This window comes from Prionailurus viverrinus, chromosome C1, assembly GCF_022837055.1.
Source record: "Prionailurus viverrinus isolate Anna chromosome C1, UM_Priviv_1.0, whole genome shotgun sequence".
NCBI classification, from domain to species: Eukaryota; Metazoa; Chordata; class Mammalia; order Carnivora; family Felidae; genus Prionailurus; species Prionailurus viverrinus.
In genome coordinates, this window is record NC_062568.1 from 43988703 (window position 1) to 43999462 (window position 10760).

The 10760-nt window shown below is 33.1% G+C and overlaps 1 long non-coding RNA gene across 1 annotated transcript in view; it reads left to right on the top strand.

Annotated features, from left to right (window-relative positions):
* Nucleotides 1-7832, top strand: part of LOC125172777 (uncharacterized) — a 632687-nt gene extending 624855 nt beyond the window's left edge. The window contains exon 4 of the long non-coding RNA XR_007154830.1: nucleotides 7776-7832. This is a non-coding gene — a long non-coding RNA (uncharacterized LOC125172777). The remainder of the gene's footprint in view (nucleotides 1-7775) is intronic.
* Nucleotides 7833-10760: the final 2928 nt, after the last annotated feature.

A 10760-nucleotide genomic window follows, 5' to 3' on the forward strand; every position in this document is an offset into this window, starting at 1 on the left:
TACCAGTTTGGAATGATTTTTCCATTATTGTTGCTTAATGAAATAATGTGTTTGATACATGCTGTATTTGATGTATCTTGTATTTGAATCTCTAAACTAATATTTAATAAATAAATATTATTTATTCTGCTCAAATAGATTAATTCATAGAATATGAATATGTGTGATATTAATGGATTCTGTAAGGATGGTGAGTAGGACTTATATGTAATTCTCACAGTATTCAAGTACTATAAATAAAATAATAAATTCTCTTCCTCACCATCTCTTGTGTCTCTAATCATGCAGGGCTCCCAAAAATCAAAATGGTAAGCAAAAGGGAGAGAAGCAAATACATTCCAGATTTTATTAAGGATGTATCTATATAATGCATTAATTTACTCTTGCTCCTTAACTCTCCACCAGCAGTATTGACTTTCTGTTCAAACAAACGATCCCAAATACAATTCCCAAATGTTTCTAATTCTGCTAGTAATAGATGTCAAAGCCCTCTGTCATTGGACATACAAATTTACTTGTGTGGGGTTTCCAATGATTGATTTTTAATATTAAGGTATAACTCATGTTATATAAATCTCACTGTAACAGAGGAGCCTTTAATTCAGGCTGAACTCCATATATATCAGGAGTATCTCTAAAGACTAAAAGTCTGAATTTCACTAATGGGAAAGATAGTGAAAAACGTGGTTTGTGAGATTGGACTACAGACCCCCTTGTCAAATTAAAGAGTTATATCAAGAAAATTGCAACAATTATGAGTCTGAAATTCAGGTTGTCTTATTAATACTGAACAATTGCAACTGGTATGTTTCTAGTTATAAAGCCCACAACAAAATTATTATAAAATAAATTACCAATGCAGTTAATAAAAATTAGTATTAAGGCATGTAGTTAAGAAGATAATATGAAATGGATATACCTTTATAAGAGAATAAATATGGCTTACAGGTAGAATGACACAGAAATGTATATTACCGATCTCAATATTTAGGTAAAGTTAATGAATATTTTACCTAAATTTTCTCATTAAAATTTTTTTTCTACCATTGTGGTTAGTAAAGTACTCTATTATTTTCTTTGAATCTGATACCTATAGTACTATCAATGTTTTGTTAAGGAATCTGCTTTAAGTATATGCTTAATTTCTTTGTTACCAAATATCAGTTATATGCCTAGTACTTTCACAACCTTTCAAACTTCATATCACCTTGGCTTTAATTTATTTTCTTTGCATCAACTTACTATTGTATACTATTTTTTGTTTAAAAGGTAACAATTTAATTATAGTAAAAAACAAATATCACTTACCATATAAAAGTTAACTTTATTTTTATTTATTTATTTATTTTTATATATATGAAATTTATTGTCAAATTGGTTTCTATACAACACCCAGTGCTCATCCCAAAAGGTGCCCTCCTCAATACCCATCACTCACCCTCCCCTCCCTCCCACCCCCCATCAACCCTCAGTTTGTTCTCAGTTTTTAACAGTCTCTTATGCTTTGGCTGTCTCCCACTCTAACTTCTTTTTTTTTTTTCCTTCCCCTCCCCCATGGGTTCCTGTTAAGTTTCTCAGGATCCACATAAGAGTGAAACCATATGGTATCTGTCTTTCTCTGTATGGCTTATTTCACTTAGCATCACACTCTCCAGTTCCATCCACGTTGCTACAAAAGGCCATATTTCATTTTTTCTCATTGCCACGTAGTACTCCATTGTGTATATAAACCACAATTTCTTTATCCATTCATCATAAAAGTTAACTTTAAAAATACACAGTGGGGCCGCCTGGGTGGATCAGCTGGTTAAGCGTCTGATTTTGGCTCCGGTAATGATCTTGCAGTTTGTGAGTTCGGGCCCTGCATCAGGCTCTGTGGGGACAGCTCAGAGCCTGGAGCCTGTCTCAGATTATGTCTCCCTCTCTCTCTGCTCCTCCCCACTCAAGCTCCCTCTCTCTCTCTCTCTCTCTCTCTCTCTCAAAAATAAATAAACATTAAAAATGTTTTTTAAATAAATAAAAATACATAGTGGAATATTATTATTAAGTTCTTAGATATTGATGTCTTCCAAGGGTTTGAGCTTAAAACCCATTCTCTTTTTGTTAAAACAGAGTTTAAAACATTAGCAGTTTCTCCATGGTGCAATGTATGGAACAGAAAAATAGTAGAAATGGATTAAAGAGAATTCTAGTTCATTGCACATTACATTTAATACTATTATAAATATCTGTGACCAAAACTGGCAATACTGCCAATTTAATGAGATGCAATTCCTGATCCCAGTGCTCCTCTCCATACAGGAAGACAAATGGTGGGAGTGTGGGGGTGCAGAGAGGAGAGAGAGATTATCAGCATTAAAAAATAATTCCAACTTATTTTTCAAACTTGGTTTTGCCAATTTCCATCCAACCAGTGATTTATAAGGAAAACTGCTAATAGACATATACTGCAACATTTGGTATCATCAGAACTCTAGTGTGCTTTAATCAAATGTTTGTAAATTTGGTTTAATTGTGGTTTGAATTTATCCATATTTCTGTTAGGTTGTTTGTTCATTGATATAGAACATTGTGTGTGTGTGTGTGTGTGTGTGTGTGTGTACTCTTTTTGACCTTATTCCCTTTCTTATGGGTTATAAATATATTCACTCAGGTCATATTTTGTCTTTTCTTTTTTTTTTTTAAGTTTTTATTTAAATTCTACTTAGTTCAGGGCACCTCGGTGGTTCAGGCAGTTAAGTGTCCAACTTCGGCCCAGGTCATGATCTCACAGTTCGTGGGTTCAAGCCCAGCATCAGGCTCTGTGCTGACAGCTCAGAGTCTGGAGCCTGCTTCAGATTCTGTGTCTCCCTCTCTACCTCTCTCCCGCTCATGCTCCCTTTCTCAAAAATAAACATTAAAAAGTGAAAATAAATAACTAAACTCTGTTTAGTTAATAAAGATGGTAAAATTGGTTTCGGGTGTAGAATTTAGCACTTCATTGCTTACATACAACACCCAGTATTCATCACAAGTGCCCTCCTTAATACCCATCACCCTTTTAGTTGATTTCCCACCATATTTTGTCCTTTTTAGTGTGGTAAACAGAAATCTTAATTTTTATATATCCAAAATTAACAAAAATTTTTAGAGATGGTACTTCTGGATCTAGTTTAAGAAATTATGCCCTCCACATCAGAAATATAATATCATTTATTTCCCACTATGCATTTTGAAATTTTATAATAAATTTTAAATAATTGATGTTATATATCCCATACAATATTAATTTAGATATTGATAATAAAAATAAAATATTCACTCATTTTGAAATTTTAAAACTCTCCAGTTTTAAGACTTATGAGTCCAGTAATTAATAATAATTGAATTTTAAACAAAAATTAAATATTAGAAATATCACATATCAAAGTATGTAGTATAAAAGAATATTTAAGAAAAAAATTGCTAAAACCAAAGACATAAACAAAATCTTCAGCCAGAAGAAAATGACACATTATCTACCAAACATGAAGGATAAGAATTAAAGTAGATTTTCTCTCAGAAACAATAGAAGAACAAAGTGATTATAGTTTTCAATGGCTGAAAGAAAAATAATGTCAACTGAGATATCAGTGACAATAGAAATCATCCTCAAAAGTAGATGAGAATTAAAGATTCAAAAACAAACTAGGGGCACCCAGGTGGCTCAGTCGGTTGAGCCTCCAACTTCAGCCCAGGTCTTGATCTCACCATCACAAACAAGTTCCAGCCCCATGTCAGGTTCTGTTTTGATAGCTCGGAGCTTGGAGCCTGCTTCAGATTCTGTGTCTCCCTCTCTCTCTGCCCCTCCCGAGCTCATGCTCTGTCTCTCTCTCAAAAATAAATAAAAATATTTTTAAAAATAAAAAAACAAATTAATACACTGCCAGCAGACCTAATTCACAGTGTTAAAGAAGTTCTTCAGGTAAAAGAGATATGATATTAATAAAAAATCTTGAATGTTTACATTATAATAAAAATATTTCAAAATGGTATAAGTGAAATAAATCAACTTTTTTTAATTTTTAATTAATCTAAGAGACAACTGTGTAAAGCAATATTAATGAACTGTATATTTTGGTAGGAAGTTGAAAACTTTTATTTCTTTTTTTAAAAAAATTTTTAATGTTTATTTTTGACAGAGAGAGAGACAGAGCATGAGTGAGGGGAGGGGCAGAGAGAGAGGGAGACACAGAATCCGAAGCAGGCTCTAGGCTCTGAGCTGTCAGCACAGAGCCCAACACAGGGCTCAATCTCCTGAACCTCGAGATCATGACCTGAGCCAAAGTCAGCCGCTTATCTGGCTGAACCACGCAGGCGCCCTGTAAACTTTCATTTCTAACAGGCCAGATAGTATTTTAGGCATATGGTCTCTATTGCAACTCCTTAACTGCTTAATTCTGTCAATGTAGCAAAAAGATAACTATAGATAATATGTAACATGAATGTGGCTTTGTTCTAGTAAAACAAAGCCTGTTTCTTTCTTTCTTTCTTTTTTTTAAAATTAATTAATTTACTTTGATAGAGAGAGAGAGAATGAGGGAGAAAGCAGGAGCAGGGAGCGGCAGAGAGAGAAAGAATCCCAAGAAGGTTCTGCATGGTCAACACAGAGCCGCATGTGGGGCTAGAACTCACAGTGAGAACATGACTTGAGCTGAAAGCAAGAGTCAGGTGCTTAATGGACTAAGCCACCCAGGTGCTCCAACAAAGCCTTATTTCTGAAAACAGGTGGCAATCTGGCTTAAGAACTTCTCTTTGTTTTTTAATTTTTATTTTTTAAGATTGAATTTTCTTTTTTTTTTTTTTCAATGTTTATTTATTTTTGGGACAGAGAGAGACAGAGCATGAACGGGGGAGGGGCAGAGAGAGAGGGAGACACAGAATCGGAAACAGGCTCCAGGCTCTGAGCCATCAGCCCAGAGCCTGACGCGGGGCTCGAACTCACGGACCGCGAGATCGTGACCTGGCTGAAGTCGGACGCCCAACCAACTGCGCCACCCAGGCGCCCCAAGATTGAATTTTCTTAAAGCAATCTCTACACCCAACTTGGGGCTCAAACTCACAACCTTGAGATCAAGAGTAACATGCTCCACCAACTGAGCCAGGCAGGTGCCCAAAAATTTCTCTTTGAAAGACACTATCAAGGAAATGGTTGGAAAATAATACTTAATGAAGAACTTTTATCTGATAAAGGACATATATATCCAGAATATTTAATGACATTTTAAATACCAATAATAAGAAATCAAATAACCCACTAAAAATGGGCATGGGCTTTGTAGACCTAAAGAGACTTATGGCAAGTTCATACAGATTGAATACTGAAATAGTCATTATGAAAATGTCAATTAAAACCATACACTTATTAGGCTGTTTAAAATTTAAGAAAGTAATCGTATCTAGAAACAAAATGCCTTGTAACCTAGAATCCCTTTTTGTACCCATTTCTTATTCACCCCACCCCAAAGTTAACCACTATTCTGACTTCTAACAGTGTGCATTAATTTTGGTTTTCTACTTCTGATGAATAGTAACATGTAATATATACTCTTTGGTGACTAACTAACATTATATTGATTCATTTGTTCTGTTTAATGCACTTATAGCTCTTTCATTTTTATTACTGTACTCTGTTGTGTAATACATCAGTTATTTATTCTATCACTGATGGGTAATTTCCAATTTTTGAGAATTATGGGAGGTATATGAATATTATTATAGTACATATATATTTGTGAACATATATATGCATTTCTGATACGTGTATACCTAAGAACAGAATGGATGGTCACAGTGTATGCATATGGATAGCTTTAATAGATGCTGCCAAAGACATTTACAATGTGATTGTAATTTTTTACACTCCTGCCAGCCAACATTTATTATATATGTTCCATCTTTTCTTAAATTTTAAACATTCTGCTTTTGGTGTATTTTTACTTGCATTTCCCTTATTACTAATTGCATCAAGTATCTATTGCTGCATTACAAGTTACTGCAACAGTTATGTATAATATAACAATCATTTATTATTTCTCATGGGTTTTATTATTTCTGTGGGTTTTATGGGCAGCTTTTTGGCTGCTTTCAGCTGATCTTATTCATGCCGCATCATTCAGCTGGTGGGAAGGTCCCGGGTGGCCTCCCTAACATATGTGGTAGTTGTGCTGGTTCTCCACTTAGCTTTGTATCCAACAGCAAGCCTGACTGGCTTTCTTGCATAGTTGTCTCCAAATGCTCCCACCATCGGAGCGCTTCTACCTGGGGGAGAATACAAGGCCTATTGAGATCTAGGTCTATCACATTCTATTGGTAAGGCAAGTCATAAGGCCCACCTGATTCAGGGATAGAGAAATAGATAAAACCCTCAACAGGAAGAGCTGCAAAGAAATTTTTATTGAATATACTCTTTTCCTTACTGTATTGCATGTCACCTCTATTATAACATAGGAGACAGTATGTATGAGGGTCTCTTTCCAGACTTTCATTCTGCTCTATTGGTTTATTTGATTTTCCTTCCAAAAGTAACACATCATCCTAATGATGATAGATAGAATAGCTTCTGATCAAGGACTATAGTTCCTCCAACTTTGTTACTTGTCTCCAACATTGACCTAGCTGCCTAATCCTATGAATTTGAATTTCAAAATTGGCTTTTAATTTTTGAAGAATAATGCCAGGATTTTGATTGGTATTACCATAAATATACAGTTTAATTTGGGGAGAGTTGCTATATTTATATTAAATTTATTTAAATTTTTAATATTTCAATACTTTTAAGTAGTTTTCAGTAGGAAGTAGAAGTAGTTCAGTAGAACTTTTTAGGTTTGTTCATGGGAATTTTATAATTTATTGATGGTATTGAAATTGATATGATTTTTAAGTTTATTTCCTGTTTTTAACTAATGTACAAAATACAATTGAGTTCTGTGTACAGATATTCCCTCTAAGGCCTTGCCATGATAATTTAATTGAATAGATTGTAAGTCTCTGGAATTTTTATGTAATCTTGTCATATGCTAATAATGACGATTTTGTATCTTCTAGCTTTATATCTTTTTTCATTTTCTAACGAGAAATACATGCTTTTTCCTTTTCATTGATTAATTTTGATACAGGTTTATTAGTTTTATACACAGTTGCAGAGCCAGATCTGACTTTGTTGTTGTTCTCTATTCCATTTGTTTTCTGTTGTATTAAATTCTGCAGTTATCTATATTATTTCTGCTCTATTATCTTTAAGTTTGATTTTTTTTCTCATGTTAGTTTCTCTAAGTGGGAGGACAAATTACTTATATACACTTCTTGTTCTTTCTAATATATGTATTTACATCTAAACATTTCCTCCTAAACACAGATGTATTTGCTTTTTATACCTGGGGATATTTTATTACTTTCTGGGTCAAAATATATTCTATTGCACATTTTGGATAATTTTTCTTTCAATTTTGGATTATTTAGAATTGTAATCCTCAAATAATAGGTTGGTGATTTTCTTGTTGATCTGTAGACTAATTCCATTGTTTTTCAAAGTATATTCTGAATAATTTGAACTTTTTGAAATATAGACATACCTCATTTTATTATGCTTTACTTTATTGCGCTTCGCAAATATTATGTTTTTTACAAATTGAAAAACTGTGGCAGTCTTGTGTTCAACAAGCCTATCAGCACTATTTTTCCTACAGCATTTGCTCACATCATGTCTCAGTCACATTTTGGTAATTCTAATAATATTTCTAACTTTATCTTTATAGTATTTGTTATGGTGGTCTGTGATCCGTGATTACAACTCTCTGGAAGGTCATATGATGGTTAGTATTTTTCAGCAATAAAGTATTTTTAATTAAGGTATGTAAATTGTTTTTGTGGACATATTGCTATTACACACTTAATAGTCTATCTAGTCTATATAGTATACTATATATATGTATATATATGTATATATATAGTATATTATAAACATAAATTTTATATGCACTGGGAAACCAAAATATCTATTTTATTTTGTGATATTTGCTTTAATATGGTGGTCCTGAATTGAATCCACAATATTTTCCTAGGAATGCCTATACAAGGGATTTCTCCCTGACTCAAACTATCTTGGTAAATGATTTAAGTGCATTTGAAAAAGTGGATGCATTGGGCTTCTTTGAAGTCCAGGATTCAATATACATCAATTAGGCTGAATTTATGATTTTTTAATTTTTTAAATTTTATTTTAGAAAGAGAGAGGGAGCAAGTGGTTGAGATGGGCAGAAGGAGAGAGAGAATCTTAAGTAGACTCCAAGCTCAGTGTGAAGCCCAACTTGGGTTTCATCCCACAACACTGGGATCATGACCTGAGCTGAAATCAAGACTCAGACACTGAACTGACTGAGCAATCCAGGCGCCCCTGTGTTTGTGTGTGTGTGTGTGTGTGTGTGTGTGTGTGTGTCTGTGTGTGTGTGTGTTTTGATTCTATTTTTACTGATATTTTTATATCTGCGGGATTTTATTTCTGTCTTGCTGAATGCCCTATCTGAATGTGTTATCATGGATTTGTGTATTTGTATAATTTTATATTTTATAATATTTATAGATTTTACAGCTAGATTGTTTGGATTTAGGATTTAAGAGAATAATACATTGCTGTAGATTATATACTTACATTGTGAAATATTCCTCTTCATTCCTAATAATGGTTGTGTTTGTTTTTTAAGCATAATCAAAATACTATAATTTTACTTTGAGTATTTTATTCATTAACATGTAGTATAATTATTAATATGTATGACTTTAAATCAGCCATCTAATTATTTGAGTTTTATATGACCCACTGGTGTTATGTTTCTCTTTTCCTTTATTTGAGGTATTAATATTTTTTCCTTTTCTCATAATAACTATTAATCATACATGATTTTACTATTATTTCTATGTTTGTAATAGGAGCCCTTGTCTTAATGATTCTAACAAATCATTAGTATTAGTAACTTCCTTCTTTTTCAGTATTGCTAGCATGCAATTTTGTTTTACATGTTTTAAACTCCAAAAGATCATAAAATTCATTATTCTTACAGTCAATGTTCATGTACTTTCACATATATTTTCCCTTTAAGGTATTTTTGTAATTCTTTCATTAATTCTTATGTTTTGAAATAGGAATATTTTTCCTCTCCGTCAACAATTTCCTTTAGGGTTTCTTTTAGTGCAAGACTCCTTGGTGACACACTCCCTTACATTTTCATTGACTGAAAATGTATATATTTTCTCTTAGCTTTTGACAGATATTTTTTCTGTGTATAAATTCTAGATTGAAAGTTGTTTTTGTTTGCTGTTTGTTTCTTACATCATGGTAAAGTTTGTCATTCTGTTGACTTCTGACTTTCATCATCCTTTTTTGAAAAAATTAAAAACTCGGCTCCCAGCTTTAATATTTCCTAGACTTTTAAAGAAATATGTCTTTTGTTTTTTTACTCTGGACACTCTTAAGAATTTTGTTTGTTTTTAGAATCAGGAATTTGACTAAGATGTAGCTAAATGTAGTTTTCTTTGAATTTATTTTACTTAGTTTGCTCAAGTTTTGAATCTGTGTATGTGTGTGCATTTGTTAATTATTTTTGTATTTGTTTTCCGTATATTATTTCTGAGGAGATGTCTTTAATACCTGTGATGATGAAAGATTTTAAGACAATTTCATGCTTTGAAGAGGTAGTTGTCAACAGTTCCAAATGTGGTATTGGTTTCAAAAAATGTGGTATTGGTTTATAAGATTAGGTAATTTGTTTGTCCTTTGTATTGATTAGTTAATTCAGGCAAGTCCCAGATTACAGTAGTGTAAGGATTAATGGGGAGATGGGGAAATATAAGGAATGTGTATAAACAACTCATGCATGGCATTGGGCTGTGAGGAGGAGGAAAAGGAGGTAGGTAATGGGGAAGATGAGTAGGACAAAATGTCTTGATATATGAAATAAACTTGACTGTACTTAAAAGGTAATATGAGAGGGAGGAGTTGAAGATATAAAAGAGAAGGAGGATAACTGATAATGAAATTTCCTTGAAAAAGAAATAAAGGCTAAGATAGAGCATGTGGCTACAAGATCAGCACTTAGGATGTGATAGAATTGTCCTTATAAACAGAGGAAAGAATAAACTGTGTATAAAACATACACATATTGCAGATACCATTTTTTTCCGATTTGATGTCAGAAAGTTATTTTCATGAACATATGATGACACATTTTCTCTGTGAACTAAAAGGCAAAGTCATTTGTGAAAAACCTTTGGGAGTGTTGGGGTTTTGTAAAAGTTTTCAGAGAGGGAAAATATTTTTAAATGATCATTATGAAAATTGTAAAATGCTTAAGTGGGATAATAGTAAAAGATTTCTGGGCATTGTTTAGTCACCAGATGAGGTTTCTAACAGTGAATTTCATGGAGTGTCACTATAACCATCTGGATGATATTATCCAAAATGTGCAGTGGTTTAATTATGGGACAGAGAAAGTGATATTTAGATTTGTTCAGTGTTTAAGATTCAAGGATAGAAATCTTAATGTAAGGGCATGAATAGGGTGAGGAATGAACCAGGTTTTAGAGTTGTGCAGTATGAGGAGACATCAGGTAGCCTCTGCTCAAGGAGAAAATAAACTTATTGGGGGAAGAAGGAGAGCCAATTTATAGAGTTTTCTAGGGAAAGGGAGCACCTGGACAGGTTTGTCTACTGAGCATCTGACTCTTGATCTCAACTCAGGTCATGA